Genomic DNA, 6854 nt, shown 5'->3' with positions numbered 1-6854 from the left:
TGCTCTTAATATATATACTGTACAGGGCTGGTTTCACTGCTGTTACTGTATACAGGGCTGGGGTCACTGCTGTTACTATATACACTGTATACAGGGCTGGTTTCACTGCTGTTACTGTATACAGGGCTGGGGTCACTGCTGTTACTATATACACTGTACAGGGCTGGTTTCACTGCTGTTACTGTATACAGGGCTGGGGTCACTGCTGTTACTATATACACTGTACAGGGCTGGTTTCACTGCTGTTACTGTATACAGGGCTGGGGTCACTGCTGTTACTATATACACTGTACAGGGCTGGTTTCACTGCTGTTACTGTATACAGGGCTGGGGTCACTGCTGTTACTATATACACTGTACAGGGCTGGTTTCACTGCTGTTACTGTATACAGGGCTGGGGTCACTGCTGTTACTATATACACTGTACAGGGCTGGTTTCACTGCTGTTCGTGTATACAGGGCTGGGGTCACTGCTGTTACTATATACACTGTACAGGGCTGGTTTCACTGCTGTTCGTGTATACAGGGCTGGGGTCACTGCTGTTACTATATACACTGTACAGGGCTGGTGTCACTGCTGTTACTGTATACAGGGCTGGTGCCACTGCTGTTACTGTATACAGGGCTGGTGTCTCTGCTGTTACTATACACAGGGCTGGTGTCACTGCTGCTCTTGTATACAGGGCTGGTGTCTCTGCTGTTACTATATGCAGGGCTGGTGTCACTGCTGTTACTGTATACAGGGCTGGTGTCACTGCTGTTACTGTATACAGGGCTGGTGTCACTGCGGTTACTGTATACAGGGCTGGTGTCACTGCTGCTCTTGTATACAGGGCTGGTGTTGTTCCTTGTTGTCACTGCAGATGGTCCCTCCCTCTCACTACAGGGGAGGGGCTGTGTAGAGCACAATGCTCTCGGCCTGGTGCGTGCAGCCTCACACAGTCACACACACACACAGGGCTGACGTCTGACTGAGCAGGAGTGAAACCTTTGTTCTGACCCTCTGGAATGGATCCTGTTTGCAGTAAGACTTTACTAACTGAGTTATTACATGAGAACCCGCGTACAGACTTATGTAAAGCAGCACACTAGTGTGAGATCAGGCCTAGTGAGGATTTGTTTGTGGCATCACATATTGTGATCATATACTGCTAGTAATGTATGTCTAATGTGATCATATACTGCTAGTAATGTATGTCTAATGTGATATACTGCCAGTAATGTATGTCTAATGTGATCATATACTGCCAGTAATGTATGTCTAATGTGATCATATACTGCCAGTAATGTATGTCTAATGTGATCATATACTGCTAGTAATGTATGTCTAATGTGATCATATACTGCCAGTAATGTATGTCTAATGAGATCATGTCTAATGTGATCATATACTGCTAGTAATGTATGTCTAATGAGATCATGTCTAATGTGATCATATACTGCCAGTAATGTATGTCTAATGTGATCATATACTGCCAGTAATGTATGTCTAATGTGATCATATACTGCCAGTAATGTATGTCTAATGTGATCATTTACTGCCAGTAATGTATGTCTAATGTGATCATATACTGCCAGTAATGTATGTCTAATGTGATCATATACTGCCAGTAATGTATGTCTAATGTGATCATATACTGCTAGTAATGTATGTCTAATGAGATCATGTCTAATGTGATCATATACTGCTAGTAATGTATGTCTAATGTGATCATATACTGCCGGTAATGTATGTCTAATGAGATCATGTCTAATGTGATCATATACTGCTAGTAATGTATGTCTAATGTGATCATATACTGCTAGTAATGTATGTCTAATGTGATCATATACTGCCGTTAATGTATGTCTAATGTGATCATATACTGCCGTTAATGTATGTCTAATGTGATCATATACTGCCGGTAATGTATGTCTAATGAGATCATGTCTAATGTGATCATATACTGCTAGTAATGTATGTCTAATGTGATCATATACTGCTAGTAATGTATGTCTAATGTGATCATATACTGCCGGTAATGTATGTCTAATGTGATCATATACTGCCGGTAATGTATGTCTAATGTGATCATATACTGCTAGTAATGTATGTCTAATGTGATCATATACTGCCGGTAATGTATGTCTAATGTGATCATATACTGCCGGTAATGTATGTCTAATGTGATCATATACTGCTGGTAATGTATGTCTAATGTGATCATATACTGCTAGTAATGTATGTCTAATGTGATCATATACTGCTAGTAATGTATGTCTAATGTGATCATATACTGCTAGTAATGTATGTCTAATGTGATCATATACTGCCGGTAATGTATGTCTAATGTGACTGCGCAAAACCACCTGCTGTGTTTGTCTCTTGTCACACGATCCCTAGAGAGACCAACTAGCACATTTGCAGGACACATAATTCGCCTTGTTAGGGAGTGTGGGACAAGCAGAATATTACAGAAAAGTGTTTTAATGTAATTCTGTGCAATGAGAGGATTTCTTGCTTTAGATATATATTTCTTTATGTATGTATTCTGCCCTACGCCCTACATAAGCTTAATCACAACAGCTGAGTCTATTCAAAAAATACCCTTTGCTGCCATGTTGCCTTGATTTTAAAAGTGCCTTATATACTCTGCTGACCCTAAGCCGATAAAGTAATAATCTGACAGGGGTAAATGTCCCTTTTTAATGGGATATTAAATATTATAAGATTGTCTCCTAGGATTGGTCATAAAATCATGCAGAGAGAATATGCTAGGGGCGGTGTATCTTTCCCTAATATATTTTTATATTACGAGGCAACGCGACTATCTCACATAACGGCCTGGGGCCCATGTGAAGAACAACCTGGTTGGTATGGCTTAGAAGAATTGTCAATACCGAGAGGTTTGAATCTATCGGATACCATTTGGGCTCCAAGTTATAAATCCCTGACTAAATATATTGAAAACCCTATAGTCAAACAAATCATTAGTTCATGGCCTTCAACATCATCCAGAGATTGCCCTGCATCCCTCCCCTATACACCAATTGAGAGGCTTGACATGGGACTTACCCAATATACATATAGAGTTTTGGGCTGCTAAACAAATTACGTTAGCTGAACATTTCTACTTAATTTGCAAACTGATGTCTGTTTCACAGATTACTGACTCAATCAGTGATCCTCCGTTGTCAGTTAGATGCGAAAGCTACAGGCTATTAAGCCTGATAAAATCATGGGACTTCCCAAAACAGAATTTCAGACAATACTCTAAGTGCGAGGAGAGATGGCGAGGGGGCTTGGGGACTTACAGGCCCCTCACGTTTCATTACGGGGCTCTCCTTAAAGATCACTCTCAGGGACTTCCCTGGCAGATTAAATCCTGGTGTAGAGATTTAAATTTAACACTTACAGAATTGGATATTGGCAAAGCAGTGACTCTTACGAAGAAGACGATTCATTGTGTGACAGTTTTTGAAGGTTATATTAAAATATTGCTGAAATGGTACAGGGTCCCTGCTAGATTGTCCAAGATGTTTAAGGGGTTACCTTCATTATGCTGGCGACAGTGCGGGGGGGAGGGCTCTGACCTTCACATATGGTGGGCATGCCCAAAATTAACCTCTTTGGAGAGATGTTGAGATTCTGCTGAACTCAATAAATTAAGACGTGATACTAACCCCCCAATGCATTATCTTCCATGTTTTTGATGTCGGGCTACCGGAACACTCCAAACAATTGTTAATATATATCGTCTCTGCCACCAAGCTGTGTATCGCTAGAGCATGGAAGCAGACTGATCCACCCTCGTTGGCGGATGTCTGCGAGGTTGTACACGTTTTAGTAAAAATGGAAAAATTTGTGTATAGCTCTCTAGACCGCATAGACGATTACTGGGAGATCTGGGTTGACTGGATCCAGAACCAATGAACGTAATTGGAACCACATGTGGAAACTGATCCCCTCTTTTTGGATATTAAGACTACACTGAAGATCGGGTCTGTTATGACCTAGATCAGTCGTCCTCCCTTTTTTTTTCTTTTTTTTTTCTCATCCCTTCTTTCTTATTCTTCCCTTTTTATCCTTTCTATCAAAATCTAATCTAACTCTGTTACATATATATGTCTTATAGGTCTCATTAGTGATTATCAGTAACTATGTGTTCACTGCAGACATTACTAATCTAACTCTGTTACATATATATGTCTTATAGGTCTCATTAGTGATTATCAGTAACTATGTGCTCACTGCAGACATTACTAATCTAACCCTGTTACATATATATGTCTTATAGGTCTCATTAGTGATTATCAGTAACTATGTGTTCACTGCAGACATTACTAATCTAACCCTGTTACATATATGTCTTATAGGTCTCATTAGTGATTAGCAGGTAACTGTGTGCTCTCTACAGACATTACTAATCTAACCAAGTTACATATATATGTCTTGAAGGTCTCAGCAGTGATTAGCAGTAACTATGTGCTCACTGCAGACATTACTAATCTAACCCTGTTACATATATATGTCTTATAGGTCTCATTAGTGATTATCAGTAACTATGTGTTCACTGCAGACATTACTAATCTAACCCTGTTACATATATATGTCTTATAGGTCTCATTAGTGATTAGCAGGTAACTGTGTGCTCTCTGCAGACATTACTAATCTAACCAAGTTACATATATATGTCTTGAAGGTCTCGGCAGTGATTATCGGTAACTAAGTGCTCACAGTCACTGCAGACATTACTAATCTAACCCTGTTACATATATATGTCTTATAGGTCTTATTAGTGATTATCAGTAACTAAGTGCTCACAGTCACTGCAGACATTACTAATCTAACCCTGTTACATATATGTCTTAGGTCTCAGCAGTGATTAGCAGTAACTAAGTGCTCACTGCAGACATTACTAATCTAACCCTGTTACATATATATGTCTTATAGGTCTCAGCTAGGGTTGCCACCTGTCCCTTAAAATACATAACACTTATAAGTTACACATGCTGCAGGGTGTGCAGGGAGGAATATGAATAGTGCTGTGCAGAAAAACAATACATGTTCCTCCCTGCACACCCTGCAGCATGTGTAACTCATAAGTGTCCAGGAAAACATGGCTGAGGTGGCAACCCTAGTCTCAGCAGTGATTATCATTCTCACCTCTGCAGTCCCCACCTCCTGTTTCCCATCCTCCTACCCATCTAGATTGTAAGTTCCCACGGGAATAGTGCCCTCAATTTCCCCTGTATTTGTCTGTTATTGTATTGTTTCTCCATTGTACTGTTATCCTTGTACCCATGGACAGCGCTGCAGAATCTGTCGGCGCTTTACTAATAATAATAATAATAATAATAATCAGTAACTGTGTGCTTACTGCAGACATCCCAACTCTCCCTGAAGTTTAGGGAGTCTCCCTGATTGTAATAGCGGCTCCCTGATGCCAGCAAATGGAATGCAATCTCCCTGAAACTCCAAGTACTATGATCCAATGTGGTCCAAATCCGGAAAAGTGTTTCTTTAAGGAATGCCTTTAGTTGCTGGGACATTAAAGAACCCTCAAAGCATCAGTAACCAAAATGCCCCCACTGATTCTAATAAAATAAAACACAACTACTACCTTATTTACTGCACGTAATTAAACTTCATATTCTAAAATATTTAAGTATTCAACAAGCGTACGATCCCTGCAAAATAGGTTTGTTGTATGTGGTTGTGCAATAAATCTACTTTTTTTTTTTTTTTTTTTGTGACTTCAGTGGGAAGCTACTTTAACCCAAAATTTTTCTTTCATGATTCAGATAGAGAATATAATTTTTTTTATTTTTTTTTATTTTAATATTTTTATTGAGGATTTGCATATTACAGTGGTTGGAGACACCAAAAAAAAAATAGGATATAAGAAATATACATTCAGCGATATACAACACACATTCTGGTGGTTCTTAATTAATTTTCCTCATTTTGGTCCCTATTAAACCTATTATGGACCACTCTTGGATCCTTATTTGCAATATATAGAAAACATGTAGGGATAATGCTAGAATAAACATAAACAAGACATACACATAACTAGTCAAACTAACTAGTGTCCATCACCAGACCTGCCAAATCCAAAGATATAGAGTTAATTTATGTTAGAACTTATAGAGAGGGGAAATGTAGCAGTCTAGAGGTCAAAAAAGCTACCCTTTGAAAAAACATAATCCCATGTAATGTAGTTTCAGAAACTAAGTATTAACTGTGATATTTTCACGGTGCTCCCAAGCTGTTGTTAGGGTGTGTCGCAAAATGTGGTCCGCAAAGCCCCTCTATTATTGATATTTATGTGTTTTTTGTTTTGTTTCACCCTCTTTTTTTTTTTTTTTTTTGTTTTTCCTTCCTCTCTTTTTATTCCTCCCGTGGCCACGGCCGCTGACCACAAAAGGGAGACTAGTGTTCAATTAACATGATATACAGGCCCAGTATGCTAATAAGAGTGCCACCTTCACTGTTAGTGTGAATAAGTATCGCTCTGGGGGGGCCCCCCCACAAACCCCCCCCATAGAGCATATGCATCAAAAGTATTGGCAGCGGAACCACACCGGCACCTGTATCATAAATATTTTGGAATCTGAAGCAATGGGGACCAGCTAGTGCCTTGTTTCTGTATAACATATAAAAAACAAAATTGACCCCCTGGGGGCCCCTCAAACCCCCACATAGGACATCTGTACAGAAACATTAGCAGCAGAACAAGTTATAATATCTGTATCCAAAAACACTATAAGGGCTATGGATTTGGGGGCAGCCTACCATAAACAGTATAGCATAAGAATATTATAGGGATTAGTGCATTAGAACTATGGCTAACAATACATCATGCAAATAA

At 39.4% G+C, this 6854-nt stretch overlaps 1 protein-coding gene across 1 annotated transcript in view; it reads left to right on the top strand.

Moving 5' to 3' along the window:
- Positions 1-906: 906 nt before the first annotated feature.
- LOC128659924 (gastrula zinc finger protein XlCGF57.1-like) overlaps positions 907-6854 on the top strand; it is a 40957-nt gene continuing 35009 nt past the window's right edge. The window contains exon 1 of the mRNA XM_053713511.1: positions 907-1024. The gene's annotated coding sequence lies outside the window, so the exon portion shown is untranslated. The remainder of the gene's footprint in view (positions 1025-6854) is intronic.

This window comes from Bombina bombina, chromosome 5, assembly GCF_027579735.1.
Source record: "Bombina bombina isolate aBomBom1 chromosome 5, aBomBom1.pri, whole genome shotgun sequence".
Taxonomy (NCBI): domain Eukaryota; kingdom Metazoa; phylum Chordata; class Amphibia; order Anura; family Bombinatoridae; genus Bombina; species Bombina bombina.
Note: the sequence above shows the minus strand (reverse complement) of the source record. Positions and strands in the feature narration are given on the sequence as shown.